The sequence below is a fragment of the Pyxicephalus adspersus genome, chromosome 8 (assembly GCF_032062135.1).
Source record: "Pyxicephalus adspersus chromosome 8, UCB_Pads_2.0, whole genome shotgun sequence".
In the NCBI taxonomy this organism is placed as follows: Eukaryota; Metazoa; Chordata; class Amphibia; order Anura; family Pyxicephalidae; genus Pyxicephalus; species Pyxicephalus adspersus.
Genome location: NC_092865.1, coordinates 55,821,532 through 55,839,735, shown reverse-complemented (window position 1 = coordinate 55,839,735; position 18,204 = coordinate 55,821,532). Strand labels below are relative to the sequence as shown.

Sequence of the window (18,204 nt, the reverse complement as noted above, 5' to 3'; positions counted from 1 at the left end):
CCCCTTGCAAATTTCCACTAATGGCTGTTAATCCTACCAGTGAAGGACTGATACTTCTCTGTCGTGCCTCCTGTTCTTTCAACTTCACTTTCTTACATCTGCTTCACTTTTGGAAGAGATGGGTACCTGGTCCCTACCGGAATCTTTGGCCCATTGCACTACCCCCACAGTACTGACAGCACCAGAAGAAAGAGCCAGTAATTGGAGGTTGTCCAAATCTGACACTCCAATGTTATGGTTTGAACATAGAAAAAATTGTAGGAATGGGCAGAACATAGTATAAACCTTCAACATTTACAGGTCTTGTGTGGTGACGCACAAGATGACGGGAGAAGTCATGTGCCAGGGGAACTGGTGTTATGTACACCTAGAAGGGTACCTTCAGCTGCCGGAGAGAAGCAAAGGGCTCCTGAAAAAGTAAGTATATATATAATATTTTTTGTAGCATTTGCATTGTCTACAAGGGACCCTGGGTCACTATGCCACAACTTTAAGGGAAAAGAATCCAAATGATAACGAGAGAAACATAAACATTGACCCAGATGGGACTTGAACCCACAATCTTCAGCTCCGGAGGCTGACGCCTTATCCATTAGGCCACTGGGCCCCTATAAAAAGGATGGAATAACATTAAAACTAAGCAGACCTACTTGTCTTTTTGTTTACCAATTAATTTGCATTTGAATTAGTAGGTTTACAAGGCAAAAAGCTTTACCTGTGGCTGAAAACGTTAAACACAGCCAGGAACTGCAGAGGCACTAGATTTACATGATTGTGCCACCTTTCTACTAGGATCTCTGTTTAAGAGGATGGCGGATGGTATGGTTACTACTACGTGGTACTACATGCAGCATCTCATGAGTGGTAAACATTAACCACTTACATAGACTTGAAAAGGAAAAGCCCAGACAACTTGTATCCTAACCACAACTGTTATAATAGGATGTCTGGGAAGTGGTAACCAGTTGAAAACATGACCCTCCATGCCAGAAAGTCTACACACCCACTGTGCCGATATGAAGTATTCAAAGGGCCACCGTGAAGGTAAGTATATATATTGATAGTTTTTGTTTTGTATGGTGTGCATCATGTACAAGGGACCAAGGGTTACTTTACCACCACCTTAAGGGTAAAGAATCCATTTTTTTTTGCATGGTGGGTCATTTGCATCAAAATGAGTAATGTGTAATCTGCAGTCTTCTGAGGACACCTGTGGAGATGTCCACAGGTGTGACTCTATGGTCTACACAATATGGGTTTAGCAGGAGGTGGGGTGTTTGAGAGGTGCTAAAATGCCCCATGCAGCATCTAATAGGTGGTGGGCCGTTCAACCAATGCCTTGGATTTTAATAGGAAATCTCAGAAAACATGTATGCCAACAACACCTGCTACAACCACAAACCTTTACACTAGACAATCTGCACACCTATTGCGCCCATTACGAAGGGTCTCCACTACTGTTGTATTTTTTTATATTATAGACTAATATGAGGGTCTATATTGTATGAAACAGCTGGGAAGATCTTGTTTTTTGTTTGCGCATTCATTTGCATTTGACTTATCAGCTTTAAAAGGCCAGAGGCTTCAACAGTGGCTGAAATTGTTGAACACAGCCAGGAACTTTAGAAGCACCAGATTTACATGACTGTGCCATGTCCAAACCACGATCTCCATTTCGAATGGCAGGCAGGTACACTTTACGCACAGCATTTGGCCAACAAATAAAACATAGATACCAGCAAACCAGCTCCCTTTCCCAAGATGCACCTCCCATCCTCTTTCTGTCCATGGATTTGCTGTCTTGGGGCATTAAACTGATGTCTGCAATGATACAGGAAAAGGAAAGCAAATATAAATCTACAATAACCTTTACGTAGCCGAGGGTAAGGCGGTGTTTACAAGCATGTTCAGTATGTGGTTGGATCATTGGTATAACGTTGCTTGTAATGTCATTGTTGGGGGTGGATGGAGGCTGAGATCATTGGATCTTGTAGGGGACAATTCACACCATGAACTTTGTAGCAGCTACAAATCCCTCTGCATCTTGTCTCCTGTGATATATAGCTAGAAATTGAGTAAAGAGATTTATATATATATATAAGAGAGAGAGAGAGAGAGAGAGAGAGAGAGAGAGAGAGATATATAGAGTAGCTGCATACAAAACATTTTACCCGTGCTCATCGAGAATAAATGGGGCAGCAGTGAGTGGTTCGGTAATGGTCACTTCCTCCTGCTGGCAAATCTGCAAATGCCATTTCTTTAAGAACTAGCACGAGTATGACCCCCAAGAAGCCCAGTGGTAGTTTGTCTTTTTACCTGACCATGTCACTGATTATTAGTATCAGTGAAGGTACCATTCCTCATTCAGCTCCCGGGTTTGATGGGCCCTGGAGTTAAAATCGCAACTGAAACTCCGCTTGCTGGTGAAAGTTAGTATTAAAGTGTACCTAACTCAGAATATTTTACTAGACAACCTTTTTATGTAAGGCAAAAATTCTGTTTTTTTTTTTTTTTCAGCACCCCAACCAGCACCGCAACCTAATACGTCAGGCATCCCGGGAGGCTCTTGGGTGCTCGGGCATGTGCAGAAGGAGCCCTTTCATGGGCAAAAAAATTTCACGATCTCACGCATGTGCAGTGAGATCGGCAAATTTTTTTTTTATCCTACGTCACCCAATTTCGCGCCTGGGTCGTGTGACGTAGGATGAAGAGACAAAGATGGAGGCGTCCGGGCCAGATGCAAGACAAACCTGGAGGGATCAGACTGCCTTGCGGGATTGAAGTTAAGTGTATTTTTTTTTTTGGCAGTTTTTAGTTTAGTTCCTCTTTAAGTACTCCAATATCAGTGCAGGAAATTCAAGGTAAACTCGATTTTTCTGAAGCATATGCATATTAACTGGTAAAGACAGATTTTGCAAGTCATTACTGTCTAACATTTTAGTTATATTATTTTTATACTTCTTGGTAGGATCAGGTATTATAATGCCTACGACCCAGATGGGACTTGAACCCACAATCTTCAGCTCCGGAGGCTGACGCCTTATCCATTAGGCCACTGGGCCACTTGGTGAAGCCTTTGCATCTCATTCACCCCCATCCCCATCCAGAGCTGCAACTTTGCTGTGGCATTAAGAATTTTCGATGACCCCCTTAGCATTGTACGCCCATCCTGCAGTAACAGAGGGGTAAACATACCCCAAAGGAGCAGGAGCCTGGTTGCCATTTCAACTGTTGCAACCAATGTTCCTGCAACAAATCATTGGATAGATGGAGCTTTAAATGACAATTGTGGCTTCACCCGCTGCTAATGGGCCTCCTTTTTGGGTGAAATTTGAATTATTTAATTGAGATGCATGTACTACCGTATAATCATGTTAACCTTTAACCTACTACAGTGCTTGGTTCACCATTTAAATGTAATTTTTGTATCAAACCAATAGGATATATAAATCTTATGACCCAGATGGGATTTGAACCCACAATCCCCAGCTCCGGAGGCTGATGCCTTATCCATTAGGCCACTGGGCCACATAGAGTCTGTAATGGTGATGTCACTTTCTGTGACAATGATCAGGCTGCCCACGAGAGTTGGTGGAGTTTAGAGGAAGCAGTGGCATCACTGGCTTCATCCTGAGACAGTTCTCAAATTGCTGGACCTGAGCAGGGCATCATGAGAGGAGAACTTATACTTGCCCATAACCGAAATCACTGGGTATTTTGCAGTTGGTGCAGAAAAAGATTATTCAGTTAATGAGCCATTCATTAAAAAACAGAGCACATAAGTATTTAAAATATTTAGTGCCAGGGTCTCTTTAAACTGACCAGCTCACCCAGCTCTGAATGGACAAAGTGACAGGGTCTCCTTAAGAACTTAATAGACTTCTGGTTGCCCCCAATGCAATTTGCATTTCATATGTTTCCCTCTTTCCTCTGATTTAGTGAATAAGCAATATGTAATAAAAGATAACAGCAGATTAAAACAACATTTACATTTAGAGCTGCACTTAAACTGTCGCATTCTGTTTACTCGGACCCAGCATAGAAAGCCACAGAGGAGCCGCCATGGCCGGGATGTTCTATAAATCTGCATATACGCGCTCTCCGGAATACCAAACACTGTCCTTGAATTCTAATGAGAACATGTTCTTCAGAAGGCAGCGCACTTAATACAAACTAAGTTCATTAGCCTGCAGCTCCATAAGTAACCAATATGTGTTAAGTACTGAATAAATTACTAAAGGAGCAATTTACACTAAACTGTATTACCATGAAAAGCCAGAAAATACCAACTGCTTCTGCACACCCAGAAAAAGATTCAGATTAAACAGAAACTTGTACTTCATTTTCAGCTTGTACATATTTAAATCCATTTGCAGCATTTCCCTTAATATAATTTTGTAAGCAGGCTGGTTATACAAACGGTGGTACAACAACCATTCCCATAGGTTATACTGAATTTCGGTCAATCTGCCAATAGGTGGCAGTGTTGACAATTATTGTTTAATGTCTGTTCATCTTTGTAGAACTACAATGATTATAATGTAATATCCCGTGTAGTTGTTTTTGGTTTATCAGATATGTGACTGGCACCATCTTGACTTGTAAGAGATATATATCTACTTGTTTATATTCCTACTCCCTTTTATGTGTTTTGAACATTGTAAATGTGCCCTCTAGTGGACACCTGTATATTACAAGATCAATAAATGCTTAAAGTAGACCTTGCAGCTAAAATGTTGCTTTTTTTTAGACATTTAAAAAATACCCCTAGGGTAACTTTGCCCTAACCCTGAGGGGATCTGAGGAATGAAGGATACTCCAAATCTTGCTGAGAGCTTGCACTAAGTGTAAAGTCCATGAGACAAAGCCTTTTATTATTTGTGAGGACAAATGCACCCTTAATGCCTTCTCTTTGGTCAGATTAAAGACATGTTGCTTCACTACACTTTTTACTGCAGACAGTCTTAATAAAAACAAAGCAATGTTTATATTGCCCCGAACCTCCAAAAACAGCAAAAGAAGGAACAGTCAGGTGCAGTTCTACTGTATAGGTCTCAACCATATGTAACAGTGCTAACAAATTATATTGGGGTTATGGCCAAGGATAACATGTAGGAAACGGCGCCACCTAGCTGCCATCAGAAACATTACCAACTGCCCAGCATTAAGGATGTACAGAACTGCATTCTGCATCAATTCCAGTGGGACTATCATGAGTTTTGTTATCTAACTTTGCAGCTTTAGTTCTCACATTTTTGTCACTTTACCCGCAATATATATAAGAAGAGTTCTAATAAAATAAAGAAGAAAAAAACTACCTTTTTCAAAATTTTTGGAATATTCCCTTTTATAGCCAATAATGCCATCAATCATCAATATCCTCTTTTACAGCCACTTATTTGGGTATTTCTTTGAAACAACAGCCACTTCAAACATCAACTCTTTTAAAAAAACTCTATTAATTGTACAACACTGTGATTAATGGTGGTGCTATATATATATATATATATATATGTACTATATATACAGTAGTCCCCCACCTGGTCCCGGTATATGGCGTTTTCTGCAAACCCCTGGTGTTGTATTAGAAAGCGCAGTGTGGGGATGCTGTGAGCTAAAAGAGGAACAAGTCTGGCCAATCGGAATGCCCCATTCAATTGGATTTAATTAATGGAGCATTCCGATTAACTGCACGAATCGACAGCAGCCGGGATTCAGTTGTGATTGGCTGCTAGCTATTCGTGCAGTTGGGGAAAGTTGGGCATCTATGTATAGCGGATTTTCGTTTATCGTGGGTGGTTTTAGAACGTAACCCTTGCAACAAATGAGGGTCTACTTTATATATATATATATCAAAGCTAATATTAATACTAACCAAAGCCACTATACATTCCCTTTAGGTATTGTTATAGAATATGATCCCTAAAAGATTATAAAGGATCAGGCAATAAAATTGCTACAATCAATATCTGGATGGCCAAGGCAATTTTGAAAAGCTTTTAAACCAGGCCTGTGCAGCTTGGAGAAAATACTCCCAGTGAATTCTATGTATCACCTATTCAATGAAGAAATCTGCATATGAATAGGTTTAATTGTAAGAAATTACAGCAATCAGTCACACAGGATGCATGCGACACACATACTCTGTTGCTTGCAGTGTGACTGCCTTGGCAGATACTAACTCACAGCTGTTGGGTTACTCTCGGCCCCTCTCGCCGAGACAGCTGGTCGGTTGAGTTATGCAAACTCCAGGGAACCACTAACCCATCACTAAAGTCTACAGAGATGTGCCGGGACTGATTTATTTATATGTTCAATTCATTTTCTCCTTTCTAGGTCCTTAGATATTAGAGCTGAGCCGTCCTCAATAATTGTCAGGCTATGGAGGAGATGGAGCTTTGAATACATTTATAAGACTATTATGATTACATATTTTATGTAATGCAGAGAATAGTGTGGGATGAGCAGGAGCAGCCGGTCACAAATGTTTTCTGTAATAAATTATAGATTATACATTTAGATTGGTTATGAATATATAGATCCCAAGTAGCCCTTAGTTTAGGGGTTGATCCTTAACCAGGTCCTCTTAGTTGTAACTCTGATCTGTTGACCTCTATAGAAATTATACAGTTTAACTCACCAGGGTTCCTCCAGAGGTTGCTGGGGGTTCCTTGATCAATGAGCACTTTGTGACTCAGTTAAACTGATACCAATGATCATTTTGGTTATCTGTAAGGGTGGCCAACGGCCAACAATGTAAGAATTCTTCCTTCTGACCACCACACTATTATGAATATTATTTTTTTTTCATGTTCTATATACACATTAACATGCATGTAAACCTAAAGTTAGCATATTTGGCACTATACAGTTTTCTTAAGCAAATCATTTTATTTCTTACCCAAGAAGACTGCCAATAACTGTGCATCTTGTTATAGACTGACACCACTAAGCCCCTGCCCTACAATTTACAACAGTGTTGTCAGGCTGACAAATTGCCCTTTTTAAGCACTTCCTATTATAAGGTGTTTCTGTCTGCCAATTGCGCTTTGGTTTTGTAATTCCTAAATGTGTTGATGCACATTACACCAACATAATCCTAAACTGTCATCATCCAATCCTAAGAAATGCCATCTGTGAAGTGCATGTAGTTAGTGGCTATACACAGGCTTCAAATGTTAAAATAACACTGAGATCCCCATTTATGAACATGGAGATGTGCCAAAAATATCCAGTAGGCCATAATGGGGATCATAGGTGTTTGTTTCTAATAATCAAAATCGCTTAATATGGACATCAGTACTTTGTTCAAGTGAACAGTGCTTCTCATCACCACTTTAGGTTAATTATCATACAGCAATCATTTACTAATCACCAAGTGTTAAAAAAAAGTGGTAATCTGTTTTTAGGGTGCAATTTTTTGATGAGTGAGCCCCATCTTTGCAAAACTACTTTGATCAAAGCTTTTATCCATACCTTGTCAGGAAAGTGAAGAATTATGTGGTGACATCATGAGAAAAATAAAAGCGGTAAAATGCATCCCGTGTCTTCATATGCATTATTGTCAACCATAGTGAGCTGTGGATATAGTAAATATAGAAGGGGTTCCCTGAAGACCTGAAAGTTATTTCAAGGGTTCTCCCATGTTAAAAAGCTCAAAAAAGGCTGGCCTAACTACTGATAATTGTATAATACATTATTATCCATCTGCCAAAATTATAAACTTGGCATTTTGAAAAGCCAGTACAAGGTCGAGTTTGCTCAGATGGATTTGCCACAATTGCAGCTTCCTTATGGCCAGAAACTGGAGACAATACCTGTGACATCTCATACAAGGCTGCCTATGGGAAATGAATGGGGATGGTAGTGACAGGTTCAGTACCAAAAAAAATAAAACTTTTATTCATTGGGAATGGGCAAAGGGATCAGCTGGCAAGGTGGCAGCAGCAAGGAGCCGCTGTTTCCACGACCTGTATTAGTGGTTTGGCTCACAAGGGCAGTTGTAAAGAGAGGTGTATATAGAGGTGTAAATATATATAAATATATTTATAATACAGTATTCATATGGTGCTGACATATTAAGCAGCACTTTACAAAGTGCCTAGTCATGTCACTAACTGCCCCTCAAAGGAGCTCACAATATAATATACAATATATCTGGGCCTGTTCACACCATATTGCAATATGCAGCAGTACCAAACTATTCAATAAATTTAATGCATGAAAATAAGAACTGCAGCTGAGCACAATGCAAAGCAAAGCGCATATACTTCTGTTCATTGCAATGTTCCAAGCTGCAGATGTGTTGCAATGCAATGTAGATGTGCTTTGGGGTGCAATAAATCTTGATTTAATTATAACGTAACGGAAATGTACAATGCATTGCAGCACACAACACATGACATGCATTATGGTGTAAATGTCTTCTTATCAAACCTGCAGCACACAACCTACCAAGGGGCTTTGATTGAAAACAATACATATGGCCCTGGCCTTCATCAGGGTGGGGAAAGGGGTAATTCTGCATCACACCCTGATCAAAGGAGCATAACTTTTGCAATGCTGGAACTTTTGGACATGGGGGGGTGGGGAAATGTGGGGTCCAGAAATTTCTGATTGGGGTCTCGCAGTTGGCTTATCTTGTTTCCTAGTCATTCAGCAAAAATATAAAAAGCAAATTAATCACAAAAAGCTAACAAACATTAGTTCTTGCTGCAAATACATGAGATTTGGAACTTTTAGAATTATCAAGCATTGGGCCTTTTCAGAGGCGCATCTGCCCCGGCCATATGCGACTGGCACATGTGAGATGGCAATGTGGCTCACTCAGGATTTGCAGAAAATGCATATGTCCGCACCATATGCTACATATGTTTTATTAATATGTTCCCAATCAGATTCCCAATTCACGGGGCTGGGGGGGTTAGGAAACACAACACGCCCAAATAACATCTTAATCATTTAAAATCTCCACAGAAATAGCAATCTCACAGGATTTCCTGAGTCACAAACATTTAAACAATACGTCAAAAGCGGCCCCCGGTGTAGAGGTGACGAGACATTGCAATTCATTGTGACAAAGTATTTAGGACGAAAGTCATGGGAAATGATAAAGTGATTGGCTAGAAGCAAATGACTGATATAATAGCTCCGCCTCCAGTTCTTATTGACAAACTGGGTGTGCTGTCATCCAATCAATGTCCCTCCTTGGTTTTTGGCACAAGGAAGGTGGGTGATGTTTATATATAACAATGCCTATTGAATGTAAATACAAATTGTACCCCAAATTGAATATAAATACAAATTGAACCCCCTAAAATTTTTCATTGAAGGACTAAACATTCCCCATACCATACTTAAAATAAAAAAAATATGTATTTTCATTGTATTACAAATTTCTTTTCATCCCTTCCTAGTTGTCAGAGGGAAATTCTCCTGAATGGGTACACAGGTAGAAGTGGCTGCAGTAAAGCAATTGCTATGATCCAGCCTAGGAGGTGGCAATGCTTTAGGCGGGGGCAGCGGGGGCCATCATGGGCCACAGTATGCCATACAGATCTGGATATAGATCTGGAAAATGTGCAGTCAGGTGGAAGCACTGCAGAGGCTAAATGAGAATCGGGCATGCTAAAGGATTACGACCATTCATTTCGGGCGACAGTCATCTAGCATGGGTACGTAGCTTCAAAGTGATGACTGTGACTCCAAATCTCATTCACCGGTTTGTGTGGAGTTTAGCTTTATTTTCCTCCTTTAACAGGGTGCTGCTGACCTATTTTTTAAAAAAGAAGACAGGGTCACTTTAACACCAGGCACAATTATGGGGAAAAACAAGGCCAATCGTTGACCAACATGGCAGAACCAATTCCATGCCCAGCCTTCACTTGGTATTTGGTTGCAGCCTTTTTCCAGGAACGTATCCCAAATTTCAGATTAATCTTTTTCCTCTGAATTCCGAATAATGTGGAAGCTTCTCCGAGAGAGAATGCATCAGGTTTTGATTGTGCGATGAGTGATGGGTACCCGCTGCGAGCCACAGACTGTATGTGTCAGCCCCTTAATAGGTATAATGGTTTTCCAGATTAAAGAACAAGTGAAAATAATCCACCAGAGGGGCTGAAATAAAGGAAGCAGCTGACGGTCGCTGTCACAAAGCTCATTTTAAACAATCAATCGGGTTCTTGAAGATGGCAGAGAGTTCTACAGAGGTTACTGTGTACATTTGAATGGCTGCCAGCTGTCGTGTGCCATCACAAAGGGCTTCATCTGGAATAAAGGCACTCCAGGAACTGAAGAGGCTCTAGCTTGTAACACTTTATACAGCGATAAATAAAAGAAGCATATTTTTATTCTAAAGCTAATAGCTTTGTAGATGGAACATGGAATTTATGGTATTTGGACGAGCTGATGAGCAATGGGTGGAGAGGCAATTAGTGGATCAGGAATAAAAATGGAATTTATTGTAACTGATACAGACAGCAGGAGCAAAGAACTATCACAAGATTTCTGGCAGGTATATGTTTGCATCTATTGAACAGATATAACAAACTTCAAAGTTATATTTAACAAAAGGGAAATAATAGGAAAGGTTCATTGTTAGTGTTACAAACATAGAAATATAAAGTGCAGAATTCTTGCAAAGCAGCAATAGGAAATGTCAGTACCAGCAATCAGCCATAGAAATGGCTTTTAGATACCAGTAATGAGCTTGAAGAGGTATATGTAAAGAATGTGCACTATTTTTTTGGGGGGGGGGGGAGTTTATAGAAAGGCATTTAGAGGGATATGGGGGACAGAACCTTATGGTGGAGAGGTGGGAGGGAGCTTGGCTGGATTTACAATACTTGTTGCATTTTGTGCACATTGGCGATTGCTTAATGCACTCAACCCAATCTAAGCTGACATTTGTTGATCCCCATTACATAGATGTATGTGTTACCATTTTCACAACAGGAGCCAAAATCAGGACCACCATGAAAATTTTTGGCCCCATATTAGGTAAACTTTTTCCGCTTTCATGTCTAAAAGTTCCATCAAGTCAAGCTCTTTTCATTAGAGTCCGGTACAAGAAAACCCATTGTTGCATCCTGATCATGGCCCTTGCAAAATACATTATTGCAGCATGTTGCATTTTCCATGTTCTATGTGTGTTTTGTGTTTGGAAACATTTTAGGCTTGGTATTGCATTTGGCTGGCATTGAGCAACACAATGCACCACAACCATACCATGGTGCCTTAATAGTGGTGGGAAGGGTTGGAACACATGATGGTGTAAGTGGGAGAAAACACAAGATCCGATCTTGGGGGGTGCAGGAGAGGGCTTATATGCACAATAAAAGTGAGGCGATATGGTAATAGAAGGTGGACCCAACTTAAATTTGAAAGGGGGCATGAGGGGAGTTAACAAGGCAAGGGCCAAGAATCAAGCTTGTCTTATATGAGTTGTATTGTATCAGCTACATCATTGCTATCCTCACAAATCACTGTAGAGCTGGGAAGTTTCTGGTCCCCATTGCAATAGCATGGACTGCTATGGAGATAGATACTTCCTTAGACTAAGATCTGCTTCAGAAACTAATGGTGGCATTAATGAAGGATGAAGGTACCAATTCCACCATAACTAAAAGATCCCATATGTTCTGGTTCCAAATCATGTGGAATAAACCCAAGATTAGGACACATAAGCTTTAGTAGATTGGCATTGTTGGCACCAACATTATTACAGTCTTCATTCACTTTGATTGAGGGCTGATATTAGTTTCTCAATGCCTGGATGCCATGACATTAGCTCACGTCACCCACAGAAAGATAAAATTGATTTACCAAATTTTATTCATGTGTACATAGTGGGGAATTTCAGTTTAGCTTATTATTATTATTATTATTAAATATTATTAATAAACAGGATTTATATATTTATATAGCGCCAACATATTACGCAGCGCTGTACAACAAATAGGGATTGCAAATGACAGACTAATACAGACAGTGACACAGGAGGAGAGGACCCTGCCCTGAAGAGCTTACAATCTAGTAGGTGGGGGAATTCCACACACAATAGGAGGGAGATATATAGTGGTGGGAAGTAGTGGTGGTTTAGCTTTCCAATCTATGTTTCCTCTGCATACAAAACTTAGTCAATTCTCAATGCATGGTCCAAATCTGATTCTGAAGGGGTCAACATGTTGATTTAATTACATCCCCTTGCTGGAAGGAATTGCATTACATTTTATACCTGGCTTGTTGCCTTAAGTAAGGTATTAGTATTGAAATGCAGAATGCAGATAAGAGTTATTTCACAGATTTACTGTATGACACAGAGATTGAAAAAGATGAATATTTTTTTTTTATGAACAAGTGAAAAAAAATATTTTTTTAAGTAATGTATCATAAAATATGTCAGAGAAAGGGTGGTGGGGGGGGTGTATAATGGATGAAGGGTTACTTACGGGATGGGGTAACCACAGGAGGCCAAGCTTCTGCCGGGGTAACAGCTGTGTGTGGGTCTATGTGTTATTTCTGCCTGGAAGGCAAAACAATCCTGGGGGGGTGAAGCTGTACACACATCACATCAGGGGGCCCTGCCGATAATGAAATAATACAACACTGGACACAAACACAATGGGAAAAGAAATATTTACATGAGCCAGTGCTGAATCGGCAAATATACAGCGGCTTTATCTTTCTGAACTTCTGTTATGGATTCTGTTTGGCCATGGGGGGAGCAAAACTTAAAATTATTTACAGTACAATCTGGGTGAGAAACGCTACTTTGTATAATTCTGTATGTACAACAACAACAAGCTGATTTACAGGATAAAATATTCAGATCTTCTGAGCTTTCAATCCAACAGAAATTCAGAGAAGAATTTTTTGTATCCATATTCCAGATTTGTTAGCAAGATTGATATGCCACCAACACCCATAAGGGAGCTTCCATCCATATGTTTTGGAGGCCTCCGTACAGAAGTGAATTCGCTGCCCATGTTGTCAGTATAATTGATTGGATGGAAGCCCCAAAACACTGCACACACATGTAAGTTCTTCCTGAATTATTTGTTTTTTCTATAGCATTTTGGGTTTGTATTGCAGCTTGGACACATACGGCTGACATCCATGTTTACTATATGGCCAGTAAGCCACACAATACAAGCCTATTGTAAATGGTACGTAGGCTCCTTGAACTGGGTTTTCGAATGGTACTGACACTGTGCAAGGTTCCCCTGCATGGCTACTTGTAGTCTCCAAAGCTGTCAGATATTTGTTGCCAGTACATATGTACAGCCATCCCCATAGGAGATCAATGAATGACAAATCTGAAATAACAACAGCAGTCATTCCAGGCCACTCACCCCAACAGCTTGCTCCTATGGAGAAGAGCACAGCAGGGTGCTATTCTCTCAGGCCCACCTCATCTTTCAATAGAACATTATGGGTGCTGTGTGTGTGGCCCTCATTTATTTACATGTCACTGGAAACGATAATAAAAATAATTTCCTCTGACATCCATTGGTCATCTGTATGGCTCTTAACAGGAAAGCATGTGCAGAGTGACCATGCAAGAGGGGTAGAGCGTTGTCACCAGGACATTGGCACACCAGAACATTGTCTTTGACACCCAAATAAAGGCCTATAGTAGGGTCATCAGGTATATTCCAATAGGAGATGCAGACTTAAGACCAGTTTTAAAATATGTGTTGCAATAACCATAGTACACAAAAGCACACATCTCATGTATTGGTGCAATATCATTCATGCTGAATAGCACCCTAATGCACCACCAAGTGCACTGCAGCTCTGTGTGCCACCAAAGATAATGCATGTTTAGTTTTTGGACCATCGTGGTGGGTAGGCTGCCAATTTAAGGGAAAATTCTGTCCTAATGCAGTTCATGGCACCATGCAGTCACGGCACATGGAAACACATGCCGGTTCCTGCAGCTCAACGATATGGAAAAATGACTTTGAAAATGACATATTAAAGCTTATATTGGATTTTTAGTGCTTGGGTTAATGTCTAGTTTAGCATAAGATTATTGATGATAGCTGTGTACAGATGCTATTCCGTTTCCTGGGATAAACTTTCATGATCATCTTGGGTGAAGAGCTGGCGTCTGTACAGCGGTCTTCCAACACTGTGTATTGATTTGTTCTGTTGGATCACTAAACGATGGAAGGAATGACCACTGTTGGTTTTCTATACGGATGACGCAGCAGGGAGCCTCCTGACCATCCTCCCCTCCCCTCTCCATAGAGTAGAATGGTGCTCTCTATACAGAGCCAGTTTATTCGTACTGTCGCTGGAAATTATTGTTTTTTGGTGACAATTATTCCCATTTGGCTTCAGAACAGTAAAGAAAACAGCCATAAACTTTTGCTTAACAATCTGCAGCTCATTTCAATGCTTTACCCAGCTTTTCGACTTCACTTTACAATAGTGTAATAATAACACCTCCAGTCTGTGAACAGGAACTATGCAAATAACCTGAACAGACATCTCAACTCGAACTGTGTCAAAGAAATGTTTTAACAAGTTTTTTTTTAACAATCTACTGATAACGATGCTTCTATCTGCATTTATCGCATATCAGCTGTATTTCATTTGCAGGTAATTGTGCTACTATGCTGTAAAACTACAAAATCTGCATTGTGGAATGATAGTCCTGTGTGGAATCTGCTGACCTGGATTAAATTAAAGGACAACTCCATCCAGATGTCCAGTTTTGAGACGTATGTAATGGAATTTCTGTATGCTAGGCATACACCATGCAATTTTCTTGCCTGTTCAATTTTTGATTGAAGATGTGATCAATAAAGAAATCTTGGCAGCCAAGTAAGGTATAACGTTTGTACACAAATATCACTGCTTTAAAATGCATGTACATTTTTATTAGGATTGTAACCGACCCACCTTCCAGTGCCAAAGAGCAAAGCAAACCCCGCATTGCAGACACTGCTGGACAACCAGTTTTATCTCCAATGCTACAAAGAACTTCTCCATTCTTCTCAGCTTCAAGATGCCACAGAACCACCACAAATGTTGAGATTTCCACCCTACAGCAATGCAGTACGCCCCCTTCATCATCAATATTTAATTTAATGAGAAATAGTTAGGCTCTGTAGAATGACGTGTCTACAATATAAACATGGCCAGGCTTTGGTGAATGCTGGGAAGCAGAAGATTACCTAGATTGCTCTTTAGGTCCTCCAGGAGCCGGCTACACCTCCCCGGAGAGGTTGGATATGACACATCTGGATCACTCCATTCGCCTTCAGCTAACAGACACATAAATGCAGAAAGAGGGATTTAGGCTACTTTCAGACACGTGGTGCTGCTCCTGGGCACATAGATCTTTAGTTTGGCACTGTAAGGTGGCATGTTTGCAAATTACCAGGTGTTGGTGTTTGCTGGGAAGCAGAAGGAGATACTTAGAGTGTTCCTCATGTGCTCCAGGAGCCTTTTATACCTCCCTGGGGAGGTTAGTTGTGATCATTTGTATCGCACTGTCTTCCTTCAACTTACATACAAATGTACCAAAGAGAAGAGGGGGATTTAGGCTACCCTTCAGACATGCAGGTCTTAACCTGTGTGGTTTTGCTGCTCCTGGGCACATAGCAAGTTGCTGCAATGCATTCAGAAGTGTCAAACCACACTGCGGGTCAACACATGATGCACTTACCTTGTGGTTCTGGTTTTACCCCCAGAGGAGAAAAAGCAAGCGTGTGGCCAGAAGCCACATACAGCATCTAGGAACTGTGCAGGGTCCTCACCACAATGCAAATGCATCGACATGCATATAAAGGTTCCTAACTGTTCCCATTTATTTGAATAGGAGAGGTTAGGTGCATGCGAGTGAGCGGTAAACTGTCTGAAATAACACTCAAAGGGAAAACCATTATTGGTAATGAAATTGCAGTTGTGGCCCAAGATAGAGACAAACAAACCTGGACCTAACAATGTCCTTAATGATCTTCCTCTGGTGCCCAATCTAGCCTTTCTTTTTTCAGTATAGAGTAGATCCAAACATCCAATCATCAAAATCTCATACATATTTTAGAACATGAATATAAACCAAAAAGTATTTTCCAGGCCTTTGAATACTGCAGCTTTTATTGCAATATTTCCTGCTTTTCCTTCCATATGGTTCTTGAACGGTTCTTCCTACTGAGATGACAACACTCTGTCTATTGTGTTCCTTCAATCAACATGCACCCTGGTGAATGTATAAACAGTCTGGGTGACACACATTGAACAGGCATGATCCACCATTCTCAGTATTAGGAAGCCAGGCTAGAGCGATGATTGATAAAGTGCATGTTTTATTTCATTCATAAGGCCAAACAAGAAATGATAGTTATCAAAGTCAAACTATTTGATGCCATTAAATATAACAGTTAAAGAAAATACACAGCTAAGGTCATACTTACCTAAAAGAGCATATGAGAAATAAACAAAATAAAACAATGAGATAAGAATCGGTAATGGCGGAGCAGGGTGACTGTTGTAATGGTGGAAACAATACGGCTAGGCAACAGTCGCCTCCTTCAACTTAATACTACACTGACGTCACGCTGCACCTCCCTTGTTTTTCCGTCTCTAGTACAGTTCTTGAATTTAGTGCAATATAAAGGCAAAATTTGTCATTCAGAATATAGGAATTTATTAGAATATTATTTTTGTTTTAATATATATTAAACCAAAAATTTGCAAATAATGTTCAAAGTTTTCTGTGGACCACCAACTTTTCTCACAGACCTCCAGTGGTCCATTGACATGACTGGCATAAATCCTTTGAGGTGTACATAGCGTTCAATATTTCCTATTCCTTATTTATCCATTCCCTCCTCATCACACTGACATGTCTTCTTGGCCACCAACATGTCTTCTTGTCAGCCAAACCTTCCTGTCTTGCACAATCTTCCATGGTGCAGGCACACAAATCCCAATAGAAATGTCGTACTTGCAGGGGATGTTTATTTCTGGGGCTGACCTACATCATAACAAAGCGCCATGGCATAGGTCAGCAAGCATTGGCCATGCAGTGATGATAACGTAGACTCACCACAATTGTCAGTGCGGTCTGATAAATAAACGATTGATCCCAAATGCTGACCTACTTTACACGTGTCACCGGTTAGATGGAGCAGACGGGGACTATAGGTAGCCAACCGTGCGTGTGATTAACTCCCTTGCTGCACTTTGAGGCTGCTAATGGACAGGAGCCTGTCACCAGGGGCACTTTGATCAGAGGGTGTCGGGTCCATTGGGTGTCTGTGACAACTCTGCGCACAGTCTGCCATGGAGTAATAAATATTACTTCTTATTTTGGACAACTGATCATTAAACACACAATCCTAAAATGAAGTACTAGACAGACTCAATCATTAAAATCCAATATAGGATTTACAATTTAAATGTCTTTTCCAGACAGCATTGATTAAAATGACATAGTGACCCTATAAAGATCAGACAGAGGGTGACAACTGTCTAATACTGGCCTACAACTGTTCTCATGCGTTGTCACCATGCCCTATTCCTTTACAGTTTAACTGTCCCTGGGAAAGGCACCAGGGAAGGCAAAATATATTCAGATTAAGGCTTTATGAGAGTTTTCCGAATATTTCCCTACATGCTGTAGAACTTTTTCAAAGCTATATAAATGAATCCAATGAATAATATATAGGAAGCAGAGGCAGTAGTTCTTGGATGATGATGAAAGTTGCTTCCATTCTTGGGAGGCGTCTGTACTTCCATTCATTGATTACAGCTGTACTGAAGGGATGGTAATTGCCAGTCAGCTTTTTTTAATTGCACGCAGAACTTCTACAGCTGCTGCAATTTCCAGATAAATCCCGCACGGATAATGCCTGATGTATAGAGAAGTCAGCTTTAAAGCTGAACACTACAAAATCCTAAGCATTGTGTCCCCAATGACAACAACAACAGAAGAGGGAGGGAGGTGGCTTCAAAGAAAGGTCAGCAAGTTGGATCCTGATGAAGGCTCTTACTGTTGAAGATCAAATTTTTAAAGCAGAACAATATTTCCACAAAAATTGCGAGAGGCAACTTGCGTATACCTCTGAAACTTTCAAAATTAACTTGCGTGTATGCACAGTCATCCGGGCCTGGTCAATCAAGATGGCCTGCTATCAGGCAGGTATGCTTATTTTATTGCAGGAGGGTAATTGCCGGTCCCATCTGCAA

The 18,204-nt window shown here is 40.5% G+C and overlaps 1 protein-coding gene and 3 non-coding genes across 4 annotated transcripts in view; all 4 read right to left on the bottom strand.

Annotated features, from left to right (window-relative positions):
• FRMD4B (FERM domain containing 4B) overlaps positions 1-18,204 on the bottom strand; it is a 155,019-nt gene that overhangs the window by 125,349 nt on the left and 11,466 nt on the right. The window lies entirely within an intron of this gene.
• On the bottom strand, positions 535-607 carry TRNAR-CCG (transfer RNA arginine (anticodon CCG)). Its single transcript has one exon. It is a non-coding gene; the product is annotated as a tRNA-Arg (tRNA).
• On the bottom strand, positions 2,990-3,062 carry TRNAR-CCG (transfer RNA arginine (anticodon CCG)). Its single transcript has one exon. It is a non-coding gene; the product is annotated as a tRNA-Arg (tRNA).
• Positions 3,456-3,528, bottom strand: TRNAR-CCG (transfer RNA arginine (anticodon CCG)). Its single transcript has one exon. It is a non-coding gene; the product is annotated as a tRNA-Arg (tRNA).